We start from the raw sequence: 12421 nt of genomic DNA on the forward strand, positions 1-12421 counted from the left end.
AAGTCCTAACCCTCCCGCCGTATCCTACATATGTTGCTCTCTCCTACTGCCACCTTTTTCGATCAGTGGCATACAGTCTCGCTGAGCAACACTCCCGGTCATATGAACAAGTGCAAAATTGAATCGATTCATGGATCCCCACAAAAGACACCCAGTTTTCCCGCCACGGTATGCATATGCTATATGAAAGATGGGAGAATGTAGTGGCCAGCGATGGGCAATAGTATGAATAATAATTATTTTGTAAGTTTTTCACATTAAAGCCCCGAACTTTGAGAAAAAACGGCGGGAAGGAAAGTTGTTGACCTAGCACCTTTCTGTCGGTGATGGCACCGTTTTACATTTAGATAACGTAAATGAGGAGAAGATATTTTTAGAAGTGATGGGACAAGCTGATGATGGTGTAATGTGATGGCTACCAGATATTAAAGTATGGTAAGTTCCTCTTAAAGTACTAGTAAATTTCCACTCTCGCTACGGTGACGGTCCGTCGACGTTCGCTCGATTCCAGAAAATAAAAGCAAGAAATTCTCCAAATGTATCTCAGTATCATTAACTTTTCAGACCTACGTATCTCGTTATATATCAGCTAAACAGTGAGTTAGAGACTATGATTGTACGACTTAGCTTTTGAGGTAAATAAATCAAAATTACATGACTCTTCAAAGTTCATCTTCTGTCTAATTCATAATTAACAGGAGCCAAGTGTATACAGACGCAAAATTACATAACCACAAAATTCATTTCTGCGCCTTGCTTTAGTGAAGAGAGGTGAAAGTCGTCATTAATCAACCGGAAAATAGCTTTGACTCACTCTGTTGATAGTTTTTAAGTTATGAACTAAATTATACAAATATTTAGTACTACAGCGAAATACAGAAAATAATGTAGACCTAGTCCATATATAATCTGCACTTGTATGAATTCAGAATATTTGTCTGTGTTTTACAGAATAATGATGAGATGACTGGATACATTTCAATCAGTTTTCGAACTCATGTGACTTACTGTCAGGAAACAAATACTGTGGGAAAAGACACCTGTAGCACCCAAAATGTACAAATGTGTGTGAAATTTTATAGGACTTAACTACTAAGGTCATCAGTCCCTCAGCTTACACACTACTTAACCTAAATTATCCTAAGGACAAACACACAGACCCATGCTCGAGGGAGGAGTCGAACCTCCGCCGGGACCAGCCGCACAGTCCATGACTGCAGCGCCTCAGACCGCTCGGATAATCCCGCGTGACTGTAGCACCCAAAGGGATGAATTTAGGTGAGGGTAGAAAATGACTTGTAAACGTGATAAAAAACGGACCGGACTAGAGTAGACGCACACTTTTTGTGGTAGGGGAAAATCTTATTCGCGTACTTTCATAGTCTGTGATTGAAAAATACTTCTGTATGTACACTGCAAGAAACCCTTCGAGCGATAGATTTTAATTGTACTAAAAAGCTTAATGCCTTTCTTCGCAGCTTATGAAGTGTGTATTGTACGGCTGATAAATAATTCAGAAGTGTGTATTGCACCTATCATATACACAATAATCATTGTAACTTTTATCACATTATCTCTCAGTTCTGGATCTGTGTACGGGTCCATGGGGATAGTGGTTCCTCCTAGTATAATATCTGCACATATAGTTATTATTCACAGAATTGGATGCAACTGGGCTACCAATAAAACAAAAATTATATTCAGTGTTATCAGCATTCACAGCTGCTTAAATTGGCGCCCACATAATCTAACTTACTGTGTGCGCACGCTATACATGCGTAATCTCCCCACTATATTTGTTTCTGTATAAAATGTAGCCTAAATCAGAATGAAACTTGTCTTTATCTTAAATGCATAACTAAAGTAAAACAATTATCTGGCCCTAACCAAAATTTTCAATTACTTCGTGTCTTGACAACATTGTTGCACATTTCTCGAAAGCACAACAGTAAACATCAAGGAGGCAGCAAATGAGCTAGGTTTCTACTTCTAAATAAAATTTACAACTATAGTCAAACTGTTTCGTACAACATGGTAGAATGTGATAATTCGTAATGGTAGACAGTGGAATGGGGACAATAGCTATTCCTATTAAATGCTATTCCAAGACAAAGATTTTAGAACGCAGTATATATTCAAAAAGACAGAATAAAACTTCGTGTGACCTTCACGCATAACATACGTCTGAACAATACTGTACTTAGGAAAGTTAACAATGAATTAAAGAAGTTACAATGTTAACAGAGAATTTCTACAGAAGTCAAACGGCTTAATCAATTAACATGTTAATACATGACTCAGGGAAGTGGGGTGGTTTTCCTCTCAGCTCTGAGCAAATTAACTAGATGACAATAGTCATTCCTAGCCACACAGTGCTAAAGTCTTACCTCAAACTCCTTCTCTTAAAAACATAACATATTCAAAATTTATATTCTCTTTACTTTCTAGTATATCCATTTTACTCATCCTTGCTGTCCTTTACAATATTCTTCATCTAACAGATACAATCACAAATCAACACAGCAGTACTGAGTACATCCATCACCTACCACACTCCAACTAAGAATGTACCAGACTGAGCAGAGGCAAAGACTATGCCACGGCAAGAACAAAGATTGTTCAACTCCAACGTAACTTGCAACTTGCTCTCTCTCTCTCTCTTACGTGCACATCGACGACATACAAAAACCAAAAGACATGACCACCTTACACATGATTCTAATTATTTATTACTATAAGACGAGCGCTGTATCTAACACAGACAACATTTTTCTTAAGGGACTGCGATTTGTCGAACTTTAAAACCAAGCCCGTTTGTTTGAAACCACTGTAAATGGAAATGAGCATTCGGCGTCATTGGCCGGGAGGTCCTTGACGGGGCAGGTCCGGCCGCCTTTGTGGAGGTCTTATTACATTCGATGCCACATTGACTGACCTGTCGCCGGATGGGGATGAAATGATGATGAAGACAACACAACACTCAGTCCCTCTGCGGAGAAAATCCCCTACTCAACCGGGAATCGAACCCGGGCCCGTAGGACGGCAATCCGTCACGCTGACTAGTGAGCTCTCAGGACGGACTTTGAAACCATTAATACCTTACAACACCTTGGTAGAATAGCAGGACTGTAAGCAGTAAGTGTTAAAGACAATAGAGAGATGACGCATACGAAGGTCCAGCAGAGCCCTCCTTCTCGAGGCTGGGTGGTACACGGTAAACTGCTGGAGAGGCATCATATGAAGTCGAAACGCAAAATTCATTGTTAGGAGCCATATAACAGTATATTTTTACCTCCATACTGGAGCATGGCAACAAGTCTGTACGTGTCTGCGTCGACTTTGCATCGGGATAAAGGCATAGTGTTCAGAAATTATTACATAGTTATATCTGCTATAAAAAATCCAGCTATGCTGCGCTCGAAGTGGCATCAATATAGAAGGGTTCAGCCACCTACCAACATCTGATGGAAACGGCCGATCTTTTCATGTCAGTACGTAACTACGTGCGTGGTGTGGTCTTGCGGTCTCAGTGCAACCGATCCCAAGTCCCAACGTATAAACTTCGCAGTCTGTATTCTTCGGTCGAAATGGGCGACGTTCCGATATACAAAACATGGATTGCGCAAAACTGATTACTTCACTGCAAGAAGTAAGTAGTTCGTAGCGTCATCGGGATGAGAAATATCATAACCGTGGTTAATCTCGGAATCTGTGGTCTGAAGTGGCTACTTTATCGAAAATCACAAGTTGACAATTTTGGTTGACTTGACGCGACACATTTATTGAGTTTTGTGGAATGAGGAATATCTTTATATTGTGAAATATAGTTCTGTGTTTTTGTAATAAAATTGTTTTCACATCTTTTTGATTTCAAGTCGACGACATTAGTTTTTATTAACTACGAAATGTATGTATGAATTATAAGGAAATTAACATTGTTTACTTATAATTAACTTACAGCATAAATCGAAGGTGCAGATGATTTGCAGCAAATTCAGTTATAAAATTGTATTCTGCTCATTATATTGCTCCACCAGGGTTAATGTGAGATACTCTTCTGACTAGTACTCTAGTAGATTTGGCGTTAATAATAGATACAAAGCAACCTCAGTTCTTTTTGTTCTAGCTATTAAATAAAAGAATAATCCATTTGGACAGCTTAGTTCGTTAAAACGGCGGTTCTGGGATACTTGTAGGTGAGCACACACTGGATCGAATCCGTCTCGCGGATTGCCGGCAAAAATTGATAAGCTGATCAGCTTGGATGTGATTTTTAGACGGTTTCCCACATCCATCTAGGTAAATAATGAGCTAGTATCCATGTCCCGCCTCAGGTGTGCGCTACTCATACGTTTAGAAAACAATGTCACGCTGCAACAAATGTTTATTCTAGACGCAGAAAGATGTGTTACTGTACACAGATTCCGTCTTGGAGGGAAATAGTGGCGACAGGAAGGCCATACGGCTACAAACTACCAAGTAACATTCCCTCATACCATGCAACAATGCCGAAGATGAAGAAACAAGAAATAAATCTACATAAATAAAATGTAAATGTTTGCTGCTCTTGACCGATTCCTTCAAAATTTTGACACAACGTTGCATTCGAATGTGCACATGTTTTTATATATCTGTTTTAACATACAGCAGTCACTCGTTAAACCGGACTACTTGTGGTTGTGAGTCATTCGGAGAGTCGAAAGTTCGAATAACTGAATGTATGAAGAAACCGATTTTTGTGTTACGAACTCTAGAGAGAAAACAGGGGTCGCACGCGTACTGTTATTTTTTAGGTACATTGTCATACGGTTATCTCTCTAAGGTTAATACGTAATGTTAGGTGTTTACTCAAAACAATAAAGTCAAATACACTTTTTAAATGCATAAAATCAATTCTTATTACGAGATTAGAGAATTATTTTCGTATGTACAGATACATATATTTCCTGGAAATTACTAAAATACTGTAACCTTAATCATGCAATACCAGCTAGTCACACAGTGCAGTCACTGTTGTTTAATTTGGTTTAAAATATTTGATAATTGCCATCTGACGTTAACAGTTCTATCACTTCATTGCTGCTACATCGAGAATTCATTTTAATTATAGTAAACTCTCGGTGTCTCGCTCTGTTTGTTTTTCGAACCATCCGAAAGCTATTTTCAGGCTTGAAGCGCTCCCGCATGAGATAGTACTGCATTTCCTACATCCACGTTTTCTTCTGTTTCATGTTTTTTGCATTTCCTGCTGCTTGTTAGCCTGAAAAGAGTTTTCAATAATTTAATCATTCGACATCATCTGAAAACCATGATCGTTATGGTCACAAGTGAGCCACTTTTTCGTATCGTCGACGTCACGGTCCTAGCGTATCTACATGTTCGTCATATCTTCACCGTCAAGTTCAGGTGCTTTAAAACTGAATCATTATTATTCTTAATATCGCTTCTAGCAGAAACACCTACACGGTACTTGTCAGCTAAGTTATGTCCAGTTATTACTTTTTGAATGAATCAATAATGTGCAACCAGTTATTGTTTTTTGAAAGAACCAATAATGTTTATTTCATCTTTAAGCAATAACACGACTGTCTTGCGCCTTGACATTTACAGAGCGCAGCGGCGTAGCGACTGGGAGCTGTCTTAACTCAAACAATAATGAAACGCGTACTGTCTTACTCAAACAATAATGAAAGTTGCGGTGGAGAGACGGCACGGGGCGCTGACGGCTAGTGCCAGCGGGACAGCGCGACCGGACTACGATATTTACTCACGGTAGACAGCCTGGATAATCGTGGATCCTCATAGCTGAGTTCCGTATAATTGATTCTTCACTATATATAATATATAAATAAATATATTTCCCGGGTTCGATTCCCTGCGGGGTCAGGGATTTTCTCTGCCTCGTGATGGCTGGGTGTTGTGTGCTGTCCTTAGGTTAGTTAGGTTTAAGTAGTTCTAAGTTCTAGGGGACTTATGACCACAGCAGTTGAGTCCCATAGTGCTCAGAGCCAACCAATAAATATATAATGTGTAAAGTTGGATTTGATTTCATCATCATCACGAATCATCTCGAGCGGGTAATGCAACGTGCCTGTATTCTTCGGCACATATTCGTAAAACTTCTCTGGTTTCTCCAATAACTGAAGAAAGTGTGTATGGTATTAGCCAGTTCTTCTCGAGATAGGTATAGCTCAATCACTTGCATTCGGCGTCGTTTTAATCAAATGTCGTAATGCAGGATTCGTCTCTAAAGGCAAAAGCGTCGTGACATCCATCCCGCCAAAAACTAACGAAGGAGATGGGACGAACTGTGACAAAGCTGTCAGCCGATGGCGTCTGATAATCTCAGGTGATCGCGCCTGAAACACTGTGGTGCCACAGCGTCCGCAGCGCAGATAGTTATTCGTTTACGTATTAAAAGAAGTTTTGGCTGAATAGCGCGTGGCTGTACGGTTTACAACCCATTTTTGCCCGTGAAGTGCGAGGCACTGACGCAATAACAAGGATATTGAAACCAGGTACAGTGTAGTTATAATTAAATTGCAGGTATACTGAGGTCTAGAGAAAGCTGTAACTATCGGATGATAGCGAAACTAGTTGACAACGCTAATGCCTTAAGGCCTGCCTCGGGCATGGATGTGTGTGATGTCCTTAGGTTAGTTAGGTTTAAGTATTTCTAAGTTCTAGGGGACTGATGACCTCAGAAGTTAAGTCCCATAGTGCTCAGAGCCATTTGAACCATTTTTGAAAATCTGGCGCTGTAAACCTCTTAGGTGTCTCATATTGAGTACATTGTCTAAGTGAGGCGATTAATAATAAAATCAACGTTATAACTTCCTTACATATTTGACCTTTTCTGACCATGTACCGTTCATAATCCACTACATATGGAAACATTTCTACACGCCTTCTCTTTTGCATTCACATCGCCATATTTGCACCTAGTGGCCAAAATTGGAACTAATGTTTTCCCAGCGTAGATCGATTCCACAGTAACACATTAGAAAATGAAACTTCCTGGCAGATTAAAACTCGAACTCGGGCTAAGCCATGTCTCCGCAATATCCTTTCTTTCAGGAGTGCTAGTTCTGCAAGGTTTGCAGGAGAGCTTCTGTAAAGTTTGGAAGGTAGAGACGAGGTACTGGCAGAAGTAAAGCTGTGAGGACGGGGCGTGAGTCATGCTTGGGTAGCTTACTTGGTAGAGCAATTGCTCCCGAAAGGCAAACGTCCCGAGTTCGAGTCTCGGTCCGGCACACAGTTTTAATCTGCCAGGAAGTTTCATATTTCATTCTGGAAACATTAGAAAATGCATCAAGTTTCGCTGTCGTACGATAACTGCAGCCCACACTGAACCTCTGTAACTGCACTTTAATTATAACCACCCGTTATCATAATTCGGCAACTGTGACAAATATTGTCCGGTGTTTGAACTAAGGGAGTACTCACACCGCAGAGTCCCAGCTGTGCCATCAGTTGGGTGGCGGGGAAAGGGGGAGGGGGGCGTCCAGAGGTCCAGCACAGCGCGCGCGGCGCGCCCTGACAGGGAGGGGTGTTGAACAGCTCAATCAGGGTCACCACGACTGCTCGCCAGATACGATCAGCCTGTTTGTTCTCCCGTGACCTGTCAACACTTCGTGTAATGGGGGCGTCTCAGACTGCCTAATGAGGCGGCCGGTCCCCCGAGACTGGGTGATTAACTGCGGCTATCGTGACACTTGGCCGGTGCTGCCCGCACCGCGGCACCGGGAAAAAATAAATTGCCCTCCCGCCGCATCACAGTTATCGTCGAGCAGTAAGAGTGGGCCTGTCACGAGCAAGCGACCGCGTAAATAACTGCTTCCTGCCCCTCCCACGCGCTTCTTCCACTGATCTGACTGGAGTCCTCCGCTAGGGTCTTGGTCGAGGACGTGTTATTTACGGAGTCACCGACTACTGCTGAGGGTCATGTACGCCTGTCAGACTCCTATCGAACTGTGTAACTTCCCACAGAACGCGTAACGTCGCGCTTGTGCTGCTGGCGGCATCGATAAAACACGCAGCGTTTGGCGTGACGCAGCACCGTGACAGACGAACAGGAATGCGGGATTAGTTAATTAAATTTTCACTGCTGGTTAACCGCCAATCACAGGCTGTACCACGACGAATGAGAACTACAACTAAAGGAATGAAATCAACGAAGACTTACACAAAGTGCCAAAATCAAAAACTTAGAAAAGAATAATTTGATGTTTAGCCAAATTGTTCGTCCTTTTTTACAGTTCAAGTTTATTGCAAAAAGTGAAGTAGAAAAAAGTTTTCAAAATAACAGTGCGTGTAAGATAAATGATACGAAATGTATAATCAAACATTCTGCAGCTTTTATAGCATAAAACCAGCGTAGCTTACTGGGGAGGGATATATTACAGTACGATTGAAATTAAGCATCCTTAGGACCACAGACTGAGAGGACACATTTAGGGAAGAGAGACAACAATAGTTTAGATAGTTCACAACATGTTCATCGCCTACACTGAGACGCCTATCATATCGTGACGAAAATGTGCCTTGTGAAATTGTAAGAAACGTATGTTACCAGTTCTTCGGCAATATGAATCACAGTACTTCCGGTGTAAGAAAAGGGTAGAAACCAGTTAAAGCAAAGTGAGTGCCATAGGGTGAATAGTGAATGACCCAAGACCTTCCATCGAACAGATGCTAGAAATTTCGCAAGAATATCTCTATTCCCAATCGTTACAGAATTCAAATTTCCTTTTTGAGCTTGAATATAATCGGTTCCTAACAAAAATGAAAGTTTTTTTCTGAAAAATGTTTTGACCTTTCCATCCTGATCGTCAGTCGGGCCTAAAACATATGATTAATTCACTAGAAGAACATCAGATGACTGCGAGAATTTTCGATCAGTCACTGCCGTTAAAATACCTTAACGGAGCCCCTGTACGCCAGTGGCAAACAGAGACGTGTTTAATAATTGGGAGCCACATATTGGCTGTATAAGATACACGGCTTAAACCGAATAAATACAACTATCAAATACAAGAGAGATTATAGGAAAGAACTGTTCCCCCTCTAGCGGTATTTTATCGCAGGCCGCTGGAGCAACTCAGGGTATCAACCACGCGGGTGGTAAAGAGCGCAGGTGATTCCAGTTTTCAAGAAGGGTCGTAGGACAGATGTATATACAGGGTAGACAACAATATGGAAACACCAAACTCACAACTCGTTACCATGAAGAAGACGTTGCAGGAAAACCGTTAGCATTTTAAACAGCTTCAAGACATCTCGGAATGGATAAGAAAAGATCCCGTATGGTTTCGAAGGCAATATTATACCATTCTTCCTGCAAACTAGTAGCGAGTTCAGGAAACGATGATCGATGTGGACCGCGAACTTGCGCCCTTCTCTCCAAAGCAGACTACAAAGGTCAGTAATACTGCCATCTGGCGAATGCGGTAGGCACAGTTCATTCTGTACCTCGCAAAACCAGTCGCACTTGATGCGAGCTGTGTGAACAGGACCCCTTTCGTCTTGGAACACAGCATCCCTACTGGGGAAAAACATTATACACAGTGGAATAGACACAATCAGCTAAAATGATGGCTTAAATCTTGGCAGTAAAGCGACCTCGGAAGGTAACCGCTGGGACCATGAAATATCACGATATGACAGCCACAATGATGTCCGCACTTGTCACCGCATTCTTATCGTAGCACACACAAGTTTGTACCATTGAGCACTTTAGATCTGTCACAGAATGCATTTCTAATATGGGTCACATATTTTGATAGATGAAAAGTGTTTACAAGTACATGAGTGTCAAAGATGCTATGATATAGCGTAACATTATAAAGACATCCCATGTCTGGAAAAGGATCATATATTCTCTTATGCAACTGAAACGCATTTCTCACTAGTACACAGAGACATTGATTTTGTGAATTTTAGGGCGATTACTGTTACATTATAAAGATGTTACATGTCAAAGATTTTTTTAATAATACAGTACATTATATATTTACATTCAGCATCAAGAGAATTGTAGTGACATATAAATTTGCTACTTGATTTGCAGATAGGTGTAGGAATATATAGTGCTCAATGATACAAATTTATGTGTGAAACGATAAGAATGTGGTGAAAACTACGAACATCATTTGCTGGACAAAAACTATGAAAACAAATACTCCGACATCTCACGTAAGTGACATCCAATGCAAATCTGTAACGCAACCATCTGTGTGGCGTGCTTATTTTTATGTAGTATTTATATTTTAGGACAACTAATCAAATGGTTCAGATGGCTCTAAGCTCTATGGGACTTAACATCTGAGCTCATCAGTCCATTAGACCTAGAACTACTTAAACCTAACCAACCTAAGGACATCACACACACCCATACCCGAGGCAGGATTCGAATCTGTGACCGTAGCAGCCACGTGGTCCCGGACTGGAGCGCCTAGAACAGCTGGGCCACGGCGCCCAGCCCCTGCGTTGCAGTTCCTAATGCAAAAGCATATGTAAATTCTACTATAGAGCTCATTCTTATTTAAAAACCTGAATATCTCTTCCATTTTATCCGTATTAAAAAGTGCACTTTCTTCGTCTCGGCCGCCTAAAGTTCTCGAAGGAAATCGCGCAAGCATAAAACTTGCCTTATGATCTGAGAATCATTTACGAAAGCTCAAAAGAAAACACTTTAGGGCAGCACATTCCTTATATAACAGATTGTATGGACTATACGAGGGCTATTCGAAAAGTAAGGAACAATTCGTCGCGAAATGGAAACCACAGTGAAAATAAAAACTGTTTTATTTGCAACAGTTAGCTACAACTTCCAGCTACTTATCTCCATAGTCGCCGATCCGACCTAGACGTTTGTGGTAGCGTTGTACCAACTTTCCAATACCCTCGTTGTAGAAGGCAGCCGCCAGAGCTTTCCGCCGATTCTCTACGCTGGCCTACAGCTCGTTGCCTGTGTCAAGATGTTGTCATCATAGCCAGTGGTTCATGCGAGCAGAGATGAAACTCAGAGGGAGATAATTACGGGCTCTATTGTAGGTAATCAAACATTTCCAATTGAAAACGATGTAAGAGCATCTTCATTGCTCCTGCAGAATGTGGATGAGAATTGTCTTGGAGAAGAAAACGCACGACAGTTATGTAATGCTGGCTGCATAGCTTCAGGCGAAATTTCTCACCAGATCCTCGTACTTGGCGGGAGACACTATTGTTCTATGTATCTTTATGTGCTCTCTGTGTTCTCAGAACTAAAAAGAACGAAGTAACGCGATCGACGGGCATACTAGAGACTCTGCCCAACACACCTGTGCAAAACTTCATCGGATTTTCACTGTGGCGTCCATTTCGTGAGCGATCGTTCCTTACTTTCCGAATAACCCTCGTATGAACTTCGTCAAACAGCTTCATTCAGAATTCTAACATGGATGCCGTGCCACTTGGCCGGCTTGTCAGTCAGGAAAAGGTGAAATAAATTAATGAATGTTTGCATGCAAATTACATTGACTGAAACTAGAACTGTAAGCCGACTCAAGTACAAAATTCGACTCTGGTGTCTGAGATCACACTTCGAAATGGAATATCTTTAAATGCTTTCTGTACAATATCTTAAAACCACAAAGCGGAATCATATTCTACATAGAATAACTACCCCATGTAAGGTAAAGTAAGCTGCGTGTAAGCCATTCGAGATTTAGGATGGCTCCCACTGAAATGGACTTCAGATCACAGGTGACGTAGAACAGCTGATAGGTCGAACGAAGTCCCACATCTTGCACACGAAATTACAAACCCGATAATCATGAAAAGCTTCATTTGAAACAAAGCGAAACATAACGCGCGTAGCAATAGGCATCCCACCATATTACGTAAAAGTGTATTGCTCAAAAGCCTGCGTGTTATACTCTAGACTAGGGTCTCAATAACTGATACGGCGTGCAGCAAGCGGCGATGAGCGAAGAGTGAGCAGTCGTGTCCCACGGAGCGGAGATCAGCCACGAAGTATTAGACTGAGTGCCTTGCGTGCTACTAGCCGCGTGCCGAAACTAGAGAAAACTAACACCTCACGTTCCGATTGGCTCACTAGGCTTCAGTTAACTTAACGCCTCAGAAGAGATCACCACGGAGTCGCACGAAGAAAGATGCGTTGCTCCCAAGTTTTGAAATCGACATGCCGATCGACATCCTGATCCAACAAGTGACAAACACAGTACGTATTACGGATTCGAGAGAAAATGGAAAGCGGCTCGTTATTCAGTTGCCGCTGTTCAAGTGTTGTAACGTTTCATTCGGAGATGCGCCTGTGGGCTGTTGTGGATGAATGGGTCGGTTTCCGGTATCCTGTAAAATGGAGATGTGTTGAGCCAGGATTATCCGTAATACTTGTAAATGAGCTATGCTTGGGCCT

The sequence above is a fragment of the Schistocerca americana genome, chromosome 3, assembly GCF_021461395.2.
Source record: "Schistocerca americana isolate TAMUIC-IGC-003095 chromosome 3, iqSchAmer2.1, whole genome shotgun sequence".
Taxonomy (NCBI): Eukaryota; Metazoa; Arthropoda; class Insecta; order Orthoptera; family Acrididae; genus Schistocerca; species Schistocerca americana.